The 22195-nt window shown below is 39.3% G+C and overlaps 1 long non-coding RNA gene across 5 annotated transcripts in view; it reads left to right on the top strand.

Moving 5' to 3' along the window:
* Positions 1–22195, top strand: part of LOC144245988 (uncharacterized) — a 58895-nt gene that overhangs the window by 25192 nt on the left and 11508 nt on the right. The window contains exons 3-7 of one of the 5 annotated variants that reach the window (XR_014954012.1): positions 3110–3208; positions 7446–7519; positions 8743–8836; positions 11921–12032; positions 17475–17549. This is a non-coding gene — a long non-coding RNA (uncharacterized LOC144245988). Of the gene's footprint in view, positions 1–3109; positions 3209–7445; positions 7520–8742; positions 8837–11901; positions 14612–17474; positions 17550–22195 lie in introns of those variants that run through there. The other 4 variants (XR_014954009.1, XR_014954011.1, XR_014954013.1 and 1 more) reach the window with 4 other exon arrangements.

Below are 22195 nucleotides of genomic sequence, written 5' to 3'. Positions count from 1 at the left end.
GTTAAAAATTGGCAGTAGTCATTTACAAAAAAGACAAAACTTTGTTGAAAATATATCCAAGAGATTCAGGAGCGTAGATTTTATCAAAAGTCAGCAGGATTTAAAATCTAAACCCCTTATAGAGTTTGGAGTATTTTCTCTGGTATTTATGCTTCAGTTTAGCAAAGATAAAAATAATTTAAAATGTTTAATTTTGAATTTTAAGATGTAGAACTTTAGGAAATGACCAATTTAGTTTTAAAGACGTTTACTTACTTAATCTTCAGTTCTGATCAGAGGTTTCACAGTTTTAGCTGGTTGGTCTTCAGATGTTACTTGCAAAACTATGCTTTCATTCCTTCAAGAAAGAAAATAAGTTTCTGACCCTTAATAGGCTGAAAGAGCTCATGTTTAGAAACTATCTTGTAAATGAGAGTGGAGGGATTAATCAATGATTAATGGATAATCAACAGTTATATGAATATATTTTCATACTTGCTTTTGGCAGGGGCAGTATGTTAACTGAGAATCAAACCCGAAGTTTCTTAGTGATGATAAAGCACCGAGACACTAGTGGTGAAAGGAAGCTACTGGGTATCCTAATGATTTAAGTCACTGTTGTAATCCAGTTACCTTCTTTTGCTGCTTCATTTCATGAGGCTACAAACAGTAGAGCACAGCTGAACATTTTAATCCTTTTCCCTGCCCCACAATGAATTAAGAAGGTGGTCCCTGCTTAAAAGAGACAGACAATTATCAGACCACTAAGGCAGCCAGTTGTAGCTTCGTTCACACTGGTTCTCCATGGATGCCAAGAGTTTGCAGGATCCAGGCCAGTATTTATAACTCCAATCTACTGCATAGATCTTTCTCAGTTCTTGATTCTTAACAGGTGCTCTCCTCCTGCCCAGTCTCTACTGACTGTGAAAGCAATTGAAGGTATTATGGTTAGACACTAAATGTATCACAAAGATTAACTTGATAAATGATCAATTCTGGCCTCATGCTTGAAATTTAAGTCAATTGTCTGGATGAAATGTGTAAATCCCTGTATAACAGACATTCATCTCTCTCCAGACTTTTCAGTGCTCTGCACAAGATGAAAGCCAGTGAGTGGATAATTTTTTCTGGAGGTGATGCTGTATTTTTTTTCTTCCACTAGGAATAATTTCCTGGGGTGTGGTGTCCAGCTGTGTGTATGCATGATATACTGAAAATAAGGGACATGGTTACTTAGGAGAGTGAATGGTCTGAGATCTGATAGACATCCCAGGTAGAAAATGGGATCTTGCCTTCCAGGCATTGTCCTCAGTGTCCTTCTGGTCACACCCCTGTTCTTAGGGCTTGCCCCTGACAAGAGAAATGGGAGTATTTATTCTCCATAATAGCCTGCAGACATTGTGCTGCATGTGCTTTTGTGGGAATATTTCCTTTTTCTCTTACCTCTTTCCCTTCCTTTCTCTCTTGATTCTGTCTTCTCCCCTTCTTTTACATTTTCTTGATGGGCTGTGCATTTTCAAAGTTTAAGGCTTTATTTTTTTTCCTGTTATTCCCTAAGTGGCATGGCTGAAGTGTTACAGGCCAGTTATCAAAGTGCCTTTAAAAAGGGAATTGTCAGGGACTCACATATGTTTGAACTATATGTCTTTGCATAGTGATTTTCAAGGGTTATCAGAAGAAAATATGAGTTGCTTTGACAGTGGTCCATCACAAGCTCTTATCTTCAGGAATTCAACCTCCTACTTTTACAGCCTATTCATAGTCCCTTTGGAAGTTTTAAACACAGCATGTTAGGATGTTGGTTAACAGCAAATAAACCTGTGTGCTGACCTGCCCATGTGCTAATAATAAGTCATGAGTCTGTTTTTTAAGAAACTCTGTCACAAATGGTGGTTGAAAAAATAAATGAAAGGCCAGATTCCTATAGATAAGGCCATCCAGATGGAACTGCTGGGGAATAGGTTAATGAGTTGGCTCTGTAGCCTTGACAGTCTTCTTTTTTAAAAAAAGGGGCACGTGTTGTTCAGACAAGCCCATGGCCTCTGTTTTCCAAAAGTGAAATTTACCATGGAGTGAAGGGCCAGCTAAAGGTCTTTGCCTTGAGCTCACATGGGATTGGAAGAACAGATAAGGTTTGTGCTGGTGAACCTCATTTCTAGGGAGCAAACTGACCATTTTGGTGAGTTCCTGAAGAGTAATTGAGCCTAGGCATGAACATTTTGTGTAGGCTTTTGATACACTCCTGGTCCTTCAGGATTTACAAAGATACCTGCATTTAAGGATTAAGGAGATTCATGGTTATCTTGCTCATACCTTTAACTAAGTTCCACAGAGGTTTTATATGTGGGAAATACACCATCATTTTTTGCAAGAATTGAATGGTTTTAATTTTTAACTTCATTTTTTTTTTGTTATATCACTAGAGTAATTAGTTCCACTTTTCCATAATACTAATCAGTTCAGCATTCTCTGAAAGGACTTTTTGTATTGCAAAAATTACTTCCATTTGCATGGAATGTTGGATTTGCCTAAAGTAAAAAATTATGGGTTTTGCCAGTAGACATCGCAGACATTTGGTACCTTTTTTGGGGTGTTGGGAGGTGGCTAGAGAGTAACACTAATAAAAAACCCCAGTTATATGCAGCTATTATATATTTTGCAACAATATTTTGGTTTTTGGTATGTGGTGATTCTGTTGCTTTATTTTTGGACAAAAACGGTATGGATAGCAACAACTAAACTCCTTGGTCTTGGGAGTTGCTTCCTCTTTTGGCTGACAGACAATTTGCAGAGTTAGTTCCATGATTTCTAGTGTCTCAAGAGTGCTTTAGAGTTTCACAGCAGGAGATTTGTAAAAGGGAAAGGAATGGTGTACAGGGAATTAAAAGGTCTGTAAAACTAGAGGCTCACTCTCCTGTGAGGAGTGATCTTGTCTAAATCAATAAACGTCCATGGTCTGTGTTTTTGAGCTCTGATTGTTAGGATTGTGTGTTCAGTCAGTGCATGCTGAGCAGAGCCAATATTGACTTAATAACACCAAAAAATGTATTTACAGCTATTTGTCCAAATTCTGAATAACTGTTCCTTTTGTTCTCTGTCCTTTGCTATTCCCACACCATAATGCAAACAGATTTTGGCTCTAAGTCCAGTGAAGTATTTCTAAGCATGCTTAACTCCAGGCACATGACTACTCCAGCAAACATTTGGAAGACTTTCTACAGGCTTAAAGGTAAGCACACACTTAAAGGATTTGCTAACTGCAAGATTTGTTTTTCCTCAGTATTTAGGAGACTGTGCCACGCACAATAAAATATGCTCTTGAATAAAGATCAGTATTACCTGTCATTAATTTTTCCATTATTCTATAGTAATCATTAACAGTGTTTCTGCTGAATTTTTTATCTGGAATCAAATATTGTAGTAAAGGGGCATCTGTGAAAAGTTACACTTTGATACCCAAGTGGTCAGAAACAATGGCTAAGCAAAAAAACCCTAAACATCCAAAGTTTATTTTGCAAATCCATGGGAAAACAAAGAAGGAAATATTGCTAATGAATAAGAAAGGAGGAATGAAGTGGCTCTTTGTATATTTTTACTGCTATAGGGTATCTTTTTACTGCAGCTTAACTGGTGCCTGCTAAGTATTGTCCTGCAAGGTCCTACGGGCACTGCAGACACCACACGGGAGCTGAGCAGGCTCAGCTCTCTCACACACAGCCCTGGCTGCCTTTGCCCACTCTGATCTCTTAGAAAAACTGTAGTGCTCAACTTCTGCTAAGGGGGATAGCTAACATTTAATACTGTAAAGGTATGCAACTACCAGAGTAGTATTGGCAGTAAATGAAAAACAAAAACTATTTGCATTTATAATGATTATGAAATTTGTTCTAATTCCAGGGTAGCAGTTAGGGAAATGGAATTCAGAGGCATGAGGCAAAGATGCAGTCCCAGTTGAATTTTTAATTTTTAAAACCTAGAACATGAAACTAAAAACCAACTGTCTGGTTATGAGAAGGACATGTTCTTTATGAGCTGTTCGCTTACATTTTCTGATGATTCATCTCCTGTGGAAATCCTTTGCCATGCCTTATAGACGAAAATATCATTCTGAAGATAGAGGCAGGATTCAAGCAGTACCATTCTCCCCAGATATCTTCTGATGAGGTGTCAGCTTCCTTTTGGCAGAGCCTGCAGGATAGATAAGGGACTGTGGCTACAGGCACAAAGGGCTTTTATGACAAGGTGAGAAAGAGAAAGTTTCAGATTAGCAGGAATTTGTATCTTTATTGTGCTTTTAACTTCAGTTTCAAATCTTAAAACAGATTTTTGCTGGTACGTGAACTCAGTGAACTAATGTCCTATAGCATTTTAATTTCATCACTCTGAGTATCTGACTTCAAAGCCTGCTCCAAGTCTAGAGAAAAGTTTGCAATCTCCTTGATTTGGCCATAGAAATGTGGACTTCTTGCATGTGGTTACAAAACAGGGGGAGCTCTTGAAATTCAAAGGCCATGACTAGAAAAATTCTACTATGTGTTTTGGAAGATCCATTGTATTTGCACCTGGATGGAGAATAATCTTACCCAGCCCTTTACTGTTGAAGTGAGGATTATTAATTTTTAAGGAAACAAATAGAAGAAGCCTCAGAGGTAGAATAATTGAAAATAAAGTGAAGTATAACAGTAAAACAAATATTAAAAAACATACAGGATGTATTTCTTTCTTCTGCCTGCCTTTCTCCCATATTTGTCTTATTCTATGGTTTTATTAATACAAAACCCTTTTAGATTTGCAAATCTCTTCCACAAACTCATGTTTTGAAGCTTTAAAATTATGACCTGTCAGAGTTCATTCTAAGCCTGAGGGATAGATCACATTCCATAAAATTGTTAAGATTGTCCATCAGATCAGATGGAAATTTAATATCTCACCACTTAGGAATCACACTCAGCATTTTGTGTGGCCATCTTTTGAGATAAAAGTCAGTGGTGTGTGAATTCAATTATTTCACATACATAAAACTTTCCAAATCTCTCCTGAATTCGCATGTTTTAGATATACCCATATCTGTTATGTTACTTTGGGGAGTGTCAACTGTACTTTGACTTTGTGGGAAATTAGATCAAAAAGAAATAATATTTGGTTCATTGGAAAAGGACAGTTAGAGGGAGTAGCTGGTGAAAATTAAGGAGGGTAGGTTTTAAATTCTCTAGGCTGTTGAAATAATCCATGTGCACCAACAAAATGGTGTTATTTCTGGCATTGCACTGCATAGAAAGTGCAGAGCAGAAATCGGCAAAGGATATTAAGACCTCAGGTTTTGGCCTGAACATTTCTCAGAAGTGATAAGAAACTCGGGTCACATTCATCTTCATGAGAAACTGGATGTGACCAAATGTAGCACCTGATTAGGGTAATAAGCCAGGTGCAATTATTGTTCTTGTGGGGCCCATTAGATCTATCAGTCCATTCTCATTTCCAGTGGGGTTCGCTGTCTAGTAACCATAATTTGATCTCTGGTGCTTTGGAAGAATGTTCACAACATGGCAGGTAGGTAGTGCCCAGTACTGAACATTCCTGAACTCTGGTTCTGGATATGCACATCAGTCCACAGACCCATCTCTCTCAGAATCCACAAAGGTACATCAGTGATGTAGTGCTAAAAGTTGCCACTTCTCTTTGTGGTCCAGGTGGACTGCTGGGTACTCAAATGTTTTTTCAAAGGAAGACATTTAAAAACATAGAAATAGATGCAGTACCTAACTTCAGGGACTTATCTCAAAAGTCCTGGTGGTCCATATTTGGGCAAAGGAAGTATCAAGGTCTTTGCAGTTTTGGTGATGCGAAGGCTGCTGGATAGGCATGTGGCTCTTTTTCCCTTAACAGCAATTTGTTTACATCTGCTTTATCTCACTATACTCATTCAATGGCAGAGGAGTATATAAACAATCCTAGGCTAGTCTAATCCAACAGCATCTATCAAGAGTTGGCTCTGTCTGCTCACTGGCACTCTGAATTTCTCTAACTTTTCCTTTTCTGTGTACTACATGAAATCTCATATCTGTGGAAGCAGATTTATTTGGCAGTAAAAATGTCCATTTAAATTGAAAGTTCAGTTATTTACTTTCTAGAAGTGAATAGTCTTCAATAAATCAGTCTTTATTTCTCTTTCTTATAATTATTTATTTTTTGCATCTCTGTAACAGACGTATCTTCTGTAAAGCCTCTCAGCTTTAATCCACCAAAGCAGGGAAAATGTGATGTTGAAGTGCAACTGAAGCAAAGGAGCAGCCAGAGCTCTGAATATTTCCCACTGATGGATAAGGGGATGCCCTATATGATGTCATCTATCAGAAATAGCAGTTGTCAATTGCTTTTAGAGGCAAGAATTATTGTCTCTTTCAAGGGGTAGTGAGGGTCTAGGAGAGGACAAGGGTCCCTGAGGGGGATGTGTGGCTGCTGCCACTGAGACAGTAGCACAAAGCAGGCAGTGTGCTGCTGTAAAAATGCTGTATAAGCCTCCTAGACAGCTAGAAACATCTTGTGTAAAAACCCAAATGCCCAACTGTAACCCAGATACCTTTGTGTTTTTAAATTATGAAGTCTCTTCTGGGAAGAATATTTAGGTCCTTAGCCACAGATGAATGCCCTGTACCTTGGAGTGCTCTGTCATGGTGTGGGGATGATGAATCCGATGAACTCAGGGAGGATTTGTGGCCCTCAGGTAGAATGTAGATTACATTTATTTTGTGTGATTTCCAATTTGTATATTGGAGGTGGTAATTCTGTGCCAATATAGGCGTTTTTTATGCAATTAAAGTGCTTTCTTATTTAACCCTATTTAACCCTGTTGATGTCTTGAGTGACTTTATCCCTTCTGTAGATGTTTCACCTCTTTGCCTATATTTATTTACTACTTCTCCTGCTGAGAATCATTCAAGTGCACCACTGACTGAAATTGCCTGACTAAACATTTTCTGAAGAAAAGCAGGATAAAGTCTGTACCACTGGTTGCAAAATGTACTTATCAGCATGTGCTATGCTATGGTAGGTACTCTGTGTCACATGTGGCAAGAATCCCTTCAACTCTTCCTTACGTTGAAATTGCTTTCCAATCCAATGTTATTTCTGTCTTTACTTTTGGCAGCAGGGTTGGCAAGTTTAAATTTTGAGAGCTGGGGAATGAGAGAGCGACGGAACAGATTCGCGAAGGGGTCAGAAAAGACAGGCTAGCTGGAAGCAGGCGGGACTGCTTGTGGGGCAGAGGAAGGTGAAATCCTACATGGAGTCCAGATGTCCCCTCCCCACACTTTCATCTCCCCCACCCTATAAGCTTTGTGTCAAAGCCGACCTCTTCCTGCTGGAGGACGACTGAGGCGATTCCTTTCAGGGGCTGTCAGCGCTTCTCCCGTAACTGCCCCGTGGAGATGCTGTTGAGTGACACGAAACACTTTTTCTCCTGACAGGATTAGCAAGCCATCTCTCCACACTGCCCAGCTTCCCCTCTGCCTCCACCAGCTCTCTCCATGTGGCCAAAGAGGTATGCTTGTGTCTTGGATAACCAAATAGCATCGGTTCACTTCTCCCACTTTTGCTACTGACAGAGGAACTTAGAGAAAACTTTCACTCTTCATACAGCTCCATTTTTGGAACAAGAACAGGATCTGCTAGTCTATGTCCATTTCTTTTATGCCTCTCAATTTCTATCTTGTGGAAACATAGGGATTGTCCAGTGTTATGGCCCTTCCAGATGCATTCCTGCTCTGTCCACAGTCTTCTCATCAGGTGCTCTGTAGGAGTGAAAAGATGATCATGGTGGTTAGCCCATCCCAGCGGAAATACCGTGACTAATCTCTGGTAATTGAAAACTTTCCTCTTTCTGGGAACATGTATGATGAAACTTTGCCAATGGAAGTTCCAGAATGAGGATTTTTATCCTTGATGTTCATTTTGACACCCCAGGGAGCAATGCAAGACAGTCAGGGAGCTGTTTTTCAGGCACTCCAGTGGGTGATCAGTCTCACCACTTGCTGGGGGATGTGGGGGTGAATCAAGAAGCCAATAGTAACCTGCCTCTCCCAGGCTGATGCTTGGTTGTTATCCCATCCCTTTCTTTATTGTCCCCTGACTGGTTTGTCTTTGTAGGGTGAGTCAAGCAGATCTTATCTTTGATTCACTACTTTCCCCCTCATCAAAAAACTTACTGTACCTCTTTTGGAATGGCTGTGCTTTTGTTAACTCACATCAACTAAAGCATGCCAGCCAGGTCTTAATCTTCCCCTGAATTTAAATGTATAATTTTCTTATGGCAAAAATATAGCTACAAATATGTATGAAAAAAATACATTTTTCTCCCCAGCTGCATATAATACAGAGAAAAAAGGAGCATAATTTTTCTTCATTCCATATGTAGTGCTGTTAGTATGCATTCAGCTAAGCATGTATCCAAATAATTAATTCAGATTGCAGTAAGCATGTGTATTGATTGAAATCTGTGTTGGGTCCCCTTATGGGTTGAATGTGGTTCTGCACATTTACTGTATTATATTACTACATTACAATATGCTGTCATGTTCACATCTCTGAATTTATTAAGCGGGATGTAATGTGCCAGATCTTGACAAATTTCTCAGTGTTTTGATACTTGTTGTTGGCAGTATTATCATTAACATAGCAAGCCAAATGACCCTTGCACTAGATTTTCTAAGCAGATGTCGATGCAAGAAACTAATCTCAGTTTATCTCAAATTATTCTCTTTTCAGGTGGTTATTCAATCCATGAAGTATGGGACGACCCATATTCACATTATCCCAAAGGAAGCTCTTAGAAAGAGCTGTGACCTCTTTGCACTTGAAGGTTAGAGGAAAGCATTTTCTTCCAACTCTTTAAAACTTTGCTTCCATATGTTGCCAACTCTACCAATATTTTTGCCGAGGAAATCTTTTTCCCTGTTACTTTCTCTCCTATTCTACCTCTCTTTTGTCTTGTTCAGGGTTATTTCTAGGGAAGAGGACTTGTTTCTTCTCTAAAGCAATCTTTCCTTGAAACAGCCACTCAAGTATTATGATCGTACCATGACTTGATCCTTTTGGAAACAGTGAAATGTGAAAAGGGGCACTTGGATCCCATGGGGATGAGCAGGCATAAAAACACTTAGGTAGATCAAGTAGACTGGATTGCTGAATTTTGTGGCTTTTATTTGGATTTTTTATTTCATTTAACCTGCAGTATCAACAGAGGCAAAACTCTGAAAGGCATTCCAGACAGGAACAGCCAGCAGGGAAATGATCTGAAACTGTTTTTGCACTGTTCCTTAAAAATGAGTATTTTTATTGTCTGCAAGGCAGTGGCTACAGACAACTATAACTGTCTTGTTATTAGTTGGTGCAGTGCTGAGGATTCCTACTGAATAGTGTCATTTCATGTAAAACTAGAAAATCACAGAAAACTCTCATTTCAGACTTGAAGTTTTGGTTTTCCTATGGCAGGATTTTGTTGTGTCACAGGGACTTTTCATCAGACACTTGAAATAAATTATGAAACATGCTGAAAGGACTTTGAGTTCTTCAGAGAATCCTGATTATTTTCCCGACACAAGCTTCCTATATTGTCCAGCCAGCATCACTGAGAAAGATGGAATGGTTGTCTGCTATGCAACAATAATGCCATAAAAAGGGATGAGAGAGGCAAAAGCATTATAAACCTACAAAGAAAACCACATGTAGAATGACCTCTCTTGATCTTTTTTATCAAGGCACCAAGTATTGTGTCTTAATGTCCAAATCTAGCTAAATTTAATCTATACGCTGTCTACAATATTCCCTCTAGGGAATGCAGTGCCAAGTGAGCACACAGTGTTCTCACACTAAAATCTTCCATCGGCATTGCTGTGGGTTGTCAGGCAGCCTCTTTGCTGCTCTAGCCTAAAAAAGAGGCCAAAGTTCAAGAGTTTCATAAATTCCTTCAGGAAGGGAGGAAAGTAAAAACATGTATTTTCATTGATTGTCCATCTTTCATTGATTGTCCAGACATCCAACTCACTTGGTTTTGTCTTTCTTTTTCCCCTTCCCACCTTTTCTCCTTCTAGAAATAAAAGGGTTATAGAATTTTAAGATCAGAAACAAAGATACTTAAATCATTCCATACTCAGGTTTTTGCTTTAAACTTCTTGCCCTTCATTAGTTTATCTGATAATAATTTTTAAGTATAAGTCCTTTATTTGCTTTTGGTTTTTAATCCACTGAAATTTTACAAATTTTCTTTTCCTAGTAGTCACTGAACAAAGACTGTGTTTCAGGAATGCTGGCTGCTTTGCAGAGCCCTGGCTGTATGAGATAGCTCTTTCTCTCTCAGAAAATGCAGCCTCACGTACCATAGAGCAATTAAACTGTTGGGAAATCTGAGAAACCCTGTGGTCACAGGAGATGCAATCCTACATCGGCTGCAAAACTCCCTGCCAGATGAAATAAAAAGAGCTATTAATTTCACTGTGTTATGAGCTAGGAGTGCATACAGGAGCCAAGCTCCAAAGCCATCCCTTTGTATGGGCTTTCCTGAAATGTAAATGCAGTCATGCTGTCAAATAAAAACAGAGGCAACAATAGTAATACTAGATGCTGCTGTCACACTTGCAAAATCTGGAAAAAATGCTTTGTCTGAGGCTGATGTGTACCAGTTTGAGAACCCCACTGGAAACTCAGAGATCACATTCACTGTGCTAATTCATAGTTCTCCCTTACAAATGCACACAAGTTACGGCATCGAGGCCAAAGAGATGAAAGAAGGGCTGGACTGGAAGTATGGAGGAGAGCAATAGATTACCTTGGTTAACTTGGTAGTTCAGGAGTTCATGAGAAGTTTGTGACTGCTGTTCTTTGTTTTTCTTCTGCAGAGCAATTTCCCCTGTCCTCTTCCGCCTCTTTCATGTTATTTATTTTCTAGTAACATCGACCTTCTGCACTGAAGGACTCTCCTACATGAAAGGATTTTTCTTGAGTTCACATTTTGTAAATATATTTTCTTGCTGGTTTTTCTGGCTTGTGCATAAAACCGTATTTTACGTTTTAAGTAAACTATTTAAAAGTGCATTACTTGAAAACCTACATTCCCTTGTTTTTATTAAGATCTGAATTAGTCTCTTAAGTCAGATTCAAAAATAAAGCTCAGCCTCATAAGACACTTAGATGCTCTTCAGACTTACTTTTAGGGTAAATTCTGCGAGCATTTTTTCCCTGTGTATTGTTTACAGTGATAATCTAATGTTTAGCCAATGCTTGGCTATGGAACAACAGAGAGTTGTGAGATGACCAAGATCATTTCCTGAGCGGCATCTTTTTGTTTTCATAAGAGCTCTTTATTTAACATTTCATTTAACAAGCCTTGTGGACTATCTCTTGATTAGATTCTGTGTGTTTCCTGCCACTTGCATGAACTGAGAAATGTAACCTTAAAGCCAGAGCCAATATAAATATTTTTTCATAGAGTGATGTAACAACCAGCTTTCTGTTTCATGAAGTTCAGACTTATTAAGAACTCTGAAATTTTCCTCTGGTCTGTCCTGAAAAATCATTTCAGTTGGTCTCTTATCTAAATGAAGAAGCTGAGGATTTAGCATTGTAGAAAACTACTGCAGAGACACTACCAGAAAATAAGTGGTCAAATTTTCTGAAGGAAGATTTGGATATCAGTGTTAGTGTTATGTTAAAAAAGTAACCTAGGAAAACCTGTGCACACTTCACTGAACTGTCTGTAAGGGGACAGTCCCCTTGTATTATTTGTTCACTTTTTTGTATATTCACTGCTAGGCAGACAAGTTATAAAAGCCTTCATCTAATCTGCCTTGCAGTCAAAATCAACTAAAACTTTTCCCTGGTTGAATAATTTTTGGATTTAATTGCTGATTTGTGGGGTTAACTTTGTAGGCCCATACTTTGCTCTTAGGCTTCATGGCAGAAATCCGGACTGACTTCAGATGAGTGAGGTTATTCTGTGAATGTCCTTGTGTGAGACCAGCAGCTAGAAGAAATATCCAGTCCAGAAGAAGAGTATCATGGTAGGTATTTCTGGAGAACATGGAAAAGAAATTGTGGATCATGGTAACATCTAGACCAAGAGAAGAAAATGGAAATCTGTGCTATAGGCATAGTTTTGGAGAGGAGGCCAGCTGAGATAGTCAAGACTAACGATTGTCACCATGGGATATGCCCCTGAAAGGTTCAGCCAAAGGACTTGATTGTTGGAAGTTTTTCAGTTTTTTTTTCCCCTCCACCAGTGTAAGGTTAATTTATAGTATTGGGCAAGGGGGAAGTTGGGAGATGGGGTCAAATTGATGGCAAGCTGCCAAAATCTGCTTAACTTCTTTATCAAAAGAAAAATAAACTTTAATCTGCTTTTCTGATGTCTTTGAGTGTGAAAATGGGTGCCTTGCAAAATGAATGTATAAGCTGCTCTGTAGCAATGAATTTGAAATTCTTAAAGTTTATGGGACATTATTAAACCTGTAGTTATGGTGGTATGTTAACAATTGCTAAGTTTTACTAGCTTTGCTTGAGCTCACTTTAAAAAATAGAAAAAATCTAGGAGACTTGCTTCTGCTCTTAGTTTCCAATGGTCAACATTCAAATGCTGCTTGGATTTCTCTCTGATTCTTTCTGATTTCTCTCTGATTGTTTTGATTTGCTTCTCAAAGGCCAACATGTAATTTAGTCACTCTGGTTCCCGAGTCTGATTATGATTTTTATAGTGCCATCCTCCCTGTCTCAGTCTTTGTAGGATTTTTTGATTGGTGTAAGGCCATTGCAGCTTGGTTTTCTCTTGTGAACTTTCAGTGAGATGTGCCAGGTCTGCAGGATGGTAATACTTTTTTCCCCTTCTGATTGTTGTGTAACTGCATTTATTCAAGTATGCCAAAGCTCCCAAAATATCCTAATTTACTCTTTGGTATTCCAATTAATCATGGTCCTTATAAGTTCCCCAGTAATTGAATTTGCCTGTTTCTTCTCTCCATTTTCGTAAAACTATTTTTATAAGGCACTATTAAATAAGACCCTCTTTAGTTTGCCAGCATTTAAATGGTAGCTTTAAATTTTGTCAGGTGTCTTCATCAAGCAGAATGTGTTTGCTTGGACAAAAAAATACAGCACCATATTCTAACATTTTTCAGAGTAATGAAAATGAAAAAAATGTACCCTGTTTCATTTATATTTTAATTCTTAAGTATTAAAAAGATAAAAACATTTAGCCACAGGTTTTGAATCAAATACCTTACAAAGACAGAGGCTTGAACATTTGGGCCAGAAATATGTCTTTTAAAAACCCCCTTGAAGAGTCTTACCTTATTTGATAAAATGATCATCTTTTTAAGAAATCTGAATTGAATTTTTTTGAAATGTTTTAGCTTACAGAGTCTCAATTATATGAAGCATTGGCATTTTAAGGGTACTGAAAATGTCTGTTTTGCTCAGGTGCTACCAAGGTGATGATCTTCTTTGATACTATATGGTAAAATGCTTTTGGATATCATATTTTGAAGCTACCAGTAATGTTGAAAACACTAAGAAGTCAACTCTCAGTTCTGATATCTGAAAGATTTTAAGTAAGGATGGTAAAAAAGAAAAGAAGACACTTTCTTTTCACTCATGGTTAGATAACTCATGGTGGATATGGCAGGGTCCAGTGGTGGAAGATGCCAGCAGCCATGCAGTTGATGGTCCTGTCAAGTAACAAGTACACTGGAAAGACTGAATGAAAACACTAGAAAAGGACAGATAAGGATTTTCCTAAATGGGTTGGTCATGGGTAAACCAGCTTGACATGGGGAATTTTGGTTATATTTATTTATTACAAATTAACACAAAATTTTAATTGCTGGTTAAATGGTGGTGATCTATCAATAAGCTTCAGTTTTGAGGTGACCAGCAGTGATGCTGGAGTAAGCAGGACCTGGTGGTGACCAGCCCAGGACCTCCTTCAAACAGAGTCCCTGCATTCCCTGGCTACCCACATCCTGCCATTTAGGTCCAGTAGAAATTTAGGAATATTTTCTAACTTTCAGTGTAGGTGAGCATAGCCTGAAATCTGAATCTTGCAGAGCTCATGCAGATTTGGCCCACTGGGTAGAGAGCTGACTCTTGTGCTTCCCTGCTCCAGGGAATTTTGCTTTACTGAGTTTTTAATGCTTTTCTGCAAAAGCTACAATTAAAGTTTTGAGGAGAAAAAGAGACATCAGATATATTTTCCAATATTTTCTGGTTTTGGGACTGAAAAGCTGCTGCAGCTAATTTATGCCTCTAAACATTACACACTGCTATTGAAAACATGCAGAGAGAAGTGGAATGGAAGTGTCCAATAAAAACATGAGTTTAATAGAAGATTTAAGAATACAAAACTTGTGGAAACAATGTTGACTATGTTTTCATCCCACAACATTGTTATGTTGATTTTTAAATGCAGTTCTAATGAAAATAGCATCACAGCTTACAGTTGAACTGCAGTCAGGTCCCTTTGTGCAAAACACCAATTGATATGGATGACTTCTGCCAGCAAGAAATAAAGATAGAATATGTTATTTGAAAACCATGCTTGTCAGATAAAAGGGGAAATAAATTATTATGTACCTTTGAAAAAAAAAAACATTAAAGATACAAACAGTGAAGAGAAAAGCATTGGGTGAAGAAATACAGTTAAAAGAGCACATCTGTTTCAAATTCTTATTTGGGGCAAAAGATCCCCACATATGTTTTTATTTTAAATTTGTATGTGTGTTGTTATCCTTGTGTTAACTATTAGGTAAATAAACGTATTGAGAATCCATTTTTCAGTGAAGTTTGGTTAGGAGTATTTGTATACACTGAGTGAGAGATAATTTGAAAGCTAATTGAAGCTTTGTGAGGAACCAATTTCCCACGTCTCTTAACTTTTAATACCTGCCTTTCATGTATTAGTACTGATAAAAAGCATTTATTTATTTTGGAAATGAAATAATTTCCCCCTTTGGTTTGTGTTTTTGACATGCCTTACTAGAGAACAGCATAACACAGAACCACGTCACAGCTACAGCTGTAGCAAGTGCTGAACTGTAGTGGAAACTCATTTGGTTTTGGTAAATGAGAATCATACAGTCAGCTGTGATTGGCTTAGATAGTGATTTTAGATACACAAAAACTGAAGTTAATAAATGTTCTATTGAATAGCTAGGGCAATCTCATGCTAATAAACTTAGTTGTTTGGGGATAAGTAGGAGAAATCCCAATGTCATTGAAATCTTTGGTTAAAACTATCAGTTTTCTTCAGTGGAACTTGAGTTTTACCCCGCAGCCCTTGTACAGGTCTCTCAGTCTCAGACTGCACCTTTATAAAGATTCGTGGTGAAAAATCATTCCCTTTATGTTGCAAAGACCATGTCATTAGAAAAACTACTGCATGAGCAGAACATCCTCTGCTGCTTTTGTCATCAAATCAAAGTACCTAGCTCAGGAGCCTTAACCCTTTCCAAGGCCTGTGAAGGCAATTTTTCCCACCTGGGAACCCTCATCTATCTGGATGTGATTCGGGAGGGAGCTGCCTCATACTTGCCCAGGTGGGAGAAGCCAGGCTGTGGAGCTGCCCATTAATGCTGTGGTCCCCTGGAGAGGCTGTGGAGCTGCCCATTAATGCTGTGGTCCCCTGGAGAGGCTGTGGAGCTGCCCATTAATGCTGTGGTCCCCTGGAGAGGCTGTGGAGCTGCCCATTAATGCTGTGGTCCCCTGGAGAACCATCCTTGGCTGGTCCAGGGAGCATGGCTAGGCTCTGTCGCAGGCACTCTGAGCAACTGTTGCAGGAATATCACAAAATTAAAGTCAAGGAAACATTTCAAATAACTCCTCAATTATCTGGGCAACATGAGCTCTCCTTCTGATGTTGGCTATGGGAGCACACAGGTGAGAAAGAGTTTTTACTGCGTTTTGCAGAAGCTAGAAATGTATTTACTCTTTGAATGAAAATGACTTCATGGACTAATTATGCTCTCTTCTTCACTGTGGAAAAGTTAGTGATTCAGTATAATTGAATCCTCTGCCACTTTATTGCTCCAAGAAATAGTCATAAAAAGTAGCAATAGAGTCATTACAGAACTCTATTAAAACCATCACTGTGTCTCTAACTGCTGCAAGTAAAGAAAAAGGCTTCTGGGCCAAAGTTTTCTGTCCAAGATTTTTGCCCTCTGTAGAGACGAAGGAGACTAAAAAAGAAATCCCTGTCTGTAGTTCTTGCCAAATAGGCATGGCTTCAGTGTTTGGAGAGTCCCTCTTGGGAGATCAGGAATGGCTCAATGTAGAGAGATTTACAGAGACTTAAAACTTATAATGAAACTATTATCTTTGCTCTCTCTCCTCTTCCTAAATCATATAAAGTCAGGTGGTGTGTTCTCACAGTAGTATTAGTTACTGTCAAGTCAGATATAAAGCAAAAAATATTCCTGACTTGGGTAAAAGTTAGGGCTGAGGATGAAAACTGTCATGGAGAAATGATTTTTTGTGTTTTCTCCAACAGTAAGTAAGGTGTTGCTCTTGCAAACAATTCTCTATAAGATAATCTGGTGCCAAGTCTCATTAATTTCAGCAGGAGCTTCGTGAGAGCCTGGGGATTCTGCCTTTCAGAGCAATTTATGTGACTGAGACTGAGATGGAGAAACAGTTTTGTGTGTTGGAGGACAAGGTGGGGAGCTGCTGGCAGAGGAACTAAGCAGGGAGGGAGCAAGGGGGAAGCTAGAAAGGTACTAATGCCATTACAATCTAAGGAGTTTTCTCAAGTTAAAATCCAGCTGAAATACATTTCTTGTACTGCTTAAAAAATAATCCTTAATAATCCTGGATTGCCAGGGATCAAGCCTGCCTCCACTGAGAGCACTGGAGTCTGTTGGTTGGTGTTATAAGCCTGGGGTTTCAGCCCCTGTCAGATCATTCACAGACGTACTTTTCTGACTGGCACGAGGTTGCCAGAGCACTGCAGGGCTGGTTTATACCCTCCCCTATTTTCATGCTAAGATGGAAACATTTTGAAACCCAACCTGGCAAAAGTGAACCTCTCAAAGTAAACACAGAAGTCCCTGTTAAATACTCTGGAGCTCATCTTGTGTTATAAAATTCTCTAAAGTTGGCTTGATAAACGTGGGAGATTGAGGATGCATCACCCTCTGTGTTTTTAGACCTTCCTCCCCTTTAGCCATCAACAAATTGCTGCTGTGATAATCATTGCAGCTGATGCTCTTAGGCGGAGAAACTCAGATTGTCAGACTGAGGCATGTGGAGAAGGAAAGTGAGAATATACACTGAAATACACAATTTTCCTTTTCACCATGTATTTTTCTATAAAGAAAAATTTGTTATTGGGTTTTTGTTTGGTTGGTTTTTACTTTTACTTTTTCCTGCCCTGATCCTTAATTAAAAAGTTTATTTCCTTAGTGTAGGAACAGGCCTGCTAACCTCCTCCCCAGACCAATCCTACCTCTATTTCACAGAGGTCAGCACCATCCATGCCAGAGAAGGTTTTGGGAGTGACTGAGATATGTGTTGCTGAAAAACCTGTCTTTATGGTAAGTTTCTCCTTTCCTCTCACCCTCTTTAATAAAAGTTTTGCTGTTGTTGTGCAGTCTGAGCACTTGTCATTAATAATAATTAAAAAATAGTGTCTACATGTTTGAAAAGACTGATTGAAAACAGGACTATTCGTGAATTGTGTGCATTCAGAGTTAATACCTAATCTATTTGTGCTGTATTAATATAAAATTGTTTCAAAGTTTTGTTACTTTCAGAGACTTGCTGCTTAAACTTTTTTCCCCAAGTCTGTAAACAGTTTGACCCTTATTTTCCTAAATCTTATTCTCTGCTCCATTGTACAAGATCTCATTTTGAACACTTATTGTTAATTTTTAAGATTGGTGTAAAAGAGAAGCATGGAATTCAGGTCAGTTGGATTGTATCCATGGGAAAATGCCCCTAAAAATTAATTTATGATGGATGAGATTGATACTGAAAAGGCTGACTTAATTTGTTTCATTATGTTTGGAAAATGAATGTGAAGGCTTGACAGCAGCAAACTGAGGTGGGCACAGCAAAGCCCATTTCTTGGCAATCTCCACTCATAGCTTTGTCCATGCATCTCTCTAATGGTAAGTAATGTGCTGATCTTTGGCAGCTCCTGAACAAAATCCTGAATTAATTTTGCACCAGGGGAGAGTACAAATCACCAGTGTGTTGTTGTTCATGGTGTTCATTTCTCAGAAACTTCAGTAGTGCAAAGAAATGGTTCTGAAACAGAGACTGGTGAAGGGAGGGATGGGAGAAACAGGTTAGTCAGAGTAGGAAAAGAGGGTATTTCCTATCACTGTATTCAATGAAAAATGGAGATGGAAGCTTGAAGACTGGTTACTGCTTAGTACCCAGGAAAGCATCCCTTAGCAGGGATTTGTACTTCCTCATACACCATAGCTGTCCAGTGGTTCATGAGCAGTGGTATGCTGGTGACAAAAGGATGTCACACATCAGCTTCTGTTTGGGAATGCAACCATCTTAAGGCTTCTGAGATGACAGCATTTCTCTTCTCTGCCTTTATTGAATCAGATTAAATGCAGAGCATGTTTTGTAAATTTAATGTCAGAATAGCTCTCAAATATGTTATTGTGAGAACTTCTGTCATGTCAGCAGAAGCATTAACTGCTGCCCCGTCTCATTTGACTAATGAAGGGGATGACTAATGAAGCGGGAATGCAAGAGGTCACACATAATTTCATTCTATTTGAATTTGAAAATGCTGGGTTACAAAAGTGTTATGAATTTCAATTTGTGGAAGAAAGCTAACTGTTAGAACAGAGCTGCTACTTCAAGCTTCCTGCGGGGATTTTCTTTAGTGTTGCTTCTTTTGTTGTAGGGAAATGTAGAGATTCTGAAAATATTTTTCTGTTTTAAACAAAGGGAGCTGTGTTTCTGGGTTAGCCAATGCTGGTGCTGTCTGTGTCTTTCAGATGTGGTCTTGACACTCTGGATCTATCACAAGAAAAGCTGAGGGTCTGAAATCTGAATAACAGTGATGGGAATCGACCTTGTTTGTCATCAAAACTTAGTCTGAGGAAGATTAAATTTTCCTTTATAATAATATATTTAAGCCCATTTGTATATTAGACCAAATTTAATAAATAAAGGCATGAGTACCTGCTGGCACCTTGTGGTGCATCCAGCAGTGATGCTGTAAGCTGCTGTTACCCATGAAAATGGAGTTTCCATATGCAAACATGGAGAAACCTATGGACACTTGGGTGTTTACAAGCACACAATGTCTGCATGTTTATGGCCATGCAACGGTACGGGGACTTTGGCCACAGAAATGTTGTCCATAAAGTGCAAAACCATGGCTGTATACGTAAGTGCATTCCCTGCTGATTAGCAACCTGCCATAAACCCCTGTTGACACAGCTATTGGTTGTGCGTAATCATGGTGCGCGTTTTTTAGCCATCACATTAAGATTCCCAGTTTCTTGTAAAATCAGTCACTGAGGTATTTTCTTTCTTTTTTTTTTTTTTTTTTTATTAATACCTGTGTGTATGAGGTGTCTGACAGAGTTATTATCCACTTTGGTGATGAAAAACTCCTGCTGAGGTCCAGGGGAACAGGATCGCAAAGACCAGCACGATGTTTGTCTTATAAAGCGCTCATTCTTCTGACTGACCATCTGTGTGTGAAAAAGGACTGCTCTTACGCAGCAGTAGTTTTGTTGAGTTTGGCCTTGATTTCTTTTTTCCAGATTCTGCCTAGCAAAAAGGGAGGGAGAGAAGGGAAAAAGCAAATTTCATTGGGGAATGGAGGAGGTGGGGGTGGAGAAAAGGAGAGCTGAAAGCTTAAAAAATTAGTGCCTGGTGGAAGAGTACAGTAAAGTCAGTGAATAATTTTACTGTCCTGGTCCAGCAGCTTGGGAATGTGCCATGTTAAACAATAACATCTTCCAAGTGAGAAAGGCAGAGGGGGAGGGAAAAGTTGGGGTGAAGTGAGAGGAGGGGACTGGAGGTAAGAGAGGGATTGGATCCTTGGATACAGTCACTGCCAGTCCTTGGATCAACTACCTTTTATTTTTATTGCTTTTTTTTCATTAAATATTTGACACTGAATCAATGCCCAGGATATAAAAATCTGTACTACTCTGTTACCATTGCTTGACAAATAAAACTACAGATAGGCTGCTGGCTTCAGGTTTTACCCAAATAAATTAAATCATTATTGCTTCTTTGGGGCCTTATGGACCTCACTTCCCTAAAATCATTGTATTGCATTGAAGGCAATCCAGAGGCAAAGATATAGGTCTGCCATGCAGCTTGGCCTGGGTCTCTTTTAATTTCTCTCCATTCACCTACTGAAAATGCTATCCAGAGGCTTTTGAAAGCTTTACAGATTTATCCATTTTTTCCAAATGCCTAGTAAGGTTATCCATTGTGACACTTGCTGCCAGTTTGCTCTTAGCCCAGTGCACCTCTGGGATTTCAGCACTTAGGTTATCTTGGTCAGTGTGATGATCTGCTAGGAAAAGTTAAGGTAGCTGCGGGCTTTGGGAAGCTTTGAATAAACTCTACAGACAATTTCCTGCTCTGGTTCAGGCTGTTTTCTATACCTGGTTAGCAACAGTGCTGTGCTGCAGGAGTGTTGGTTTCAGGTTTGCCATGAAGGACAGATGGGGCTTTCAGGGCACGATGACCCAGAACAAAGGGGCTGTCAGTTCACTGCTGGAGAAAACTTCTTATCCTAACAGAGATGGTACGTGAGGCTTGGGCAGTGGCCACCCTCAGCCTGGGTTTGGGCTTGCACTGAATGCAATTTTTGTGGTGTCTTGCCGACATCTGTTTGGGAGGAAACTGATGCTGTGACTGAGTGGGGCCCTTAGTTCTTAGTTTAATTAAGAGTTGAGCTCCAGCAGGTCTGATGCACCATCTGGTGAGAAGATGTCCCGTGTGTGCCTGGCTATTCATGTGTGGCGTGCCCCTCCTCCTCCCCATTGCCAGCACACCGGGACAGCCGCTCCCACCTGCTGCCACAGCGCATTTCATGCTCAAACCTGCTGCCTTTCATCAGCGTCCGCGCACCCCGTGAGACACATTTCTCTGGAGTGCTGCAGCGAACGGGAGCTTCCGCTGCCTGATTGACTGGGAGGTTTTTTCAGGAGAGTGTGAAATTTTAGCAGCCCCAAGGTTTATTGTGCGGGAGGGGAGAGACAGGACCAAAAATCTGAGAACATTTCTGGGATGTTGGATAATTTCAGGCATTTGAGCCAATGGTAGGAGGCAAGCCTGAGATAAACACTGAACTTGCCTGGAAAAAAAAACTCCAAAAACAAACCCAAAAAAATAAACAACCAAGAAAAACAAAATATATATAGGAAGCTGAGCTTCCTATAACAGGTCCTTTTTTTGAAGAGCTAATTTATCATAGTATTGATGGACTCCCAGCAAGAGGTAAGATGGAGAAAGCTGTTGCTCTTATAACTCATGTCAGGTAAGAGGTACTTCATGCTTTCATAGGGATGGATGTGGAAAGCCTTCAGTAAATGGGTGAAAAAAAAAGAAAACACTTCCCATATTATCTAGAACATCACAATGATGCAATAGAGGGAATGGCAACCACAGGAGTGGAAGGTTAGTGACAAAAATCTGTTCCATGTTATTAAGATTATTCCTGATGTAAAAATGGGGACAAGCAGTAAAAGGACAAGATTTGCTAAGGACACAAAGCTATTCAGGAAAACCTAAACTTTAATCAGCCCTGGAAAACTGTAGATACTATTAGAATGCTGAATGACTGAATCTCTTTTCTCTGCTTATTTTCTCATCTTTATAAATGAAGAGCAGTGAAACTAGCATAAACTATATATATGCCATGACTAGCAGGAAATTGCTACTCCCACCTGGGGGAAACACCTCAGGTGTCATTATGGCTGTCTTTGAAAATGTCACCTCAAAATGATGGCAGAGTCATCTAGAATGTTAGGATTTGGTAGAAGGGGAATGGGAATCAAAGTACAGAGCAAGAGCATCCTGCCACAGAGCATTCACACCTGATCTTCCATGTGAAACTTTGAAAACATTTAATTTAAAAATCCCAAGGATTTCCAGAAAAAAAACCATAAAAGATATGGATCATAAGGACGGTATGGAGTGACTTCTACATGACAAAGGACTTGATGGATTTTCTAGGCTGGAA

The sequence above is a fragment of the Lonchura striata genome, chromosome 3 (assembly GCF_050655825.1).
Source record: "Lonchura striata isolate lonStrDom1 chromosome 3, ASM5065582v1, whole genome shotgun sequence".
Taxonomy (NCBI): domain Eukaryota; kingdom Metazoa; phylum Chordata; class Aves; order Passeriformes; family Estrildidae; genus Lonchura; species Lonchura striata.
Note: the sequence above shows the minus strand (reverse complement) of the source record. Positions and strands in the feature narration are given on the sequence as shown.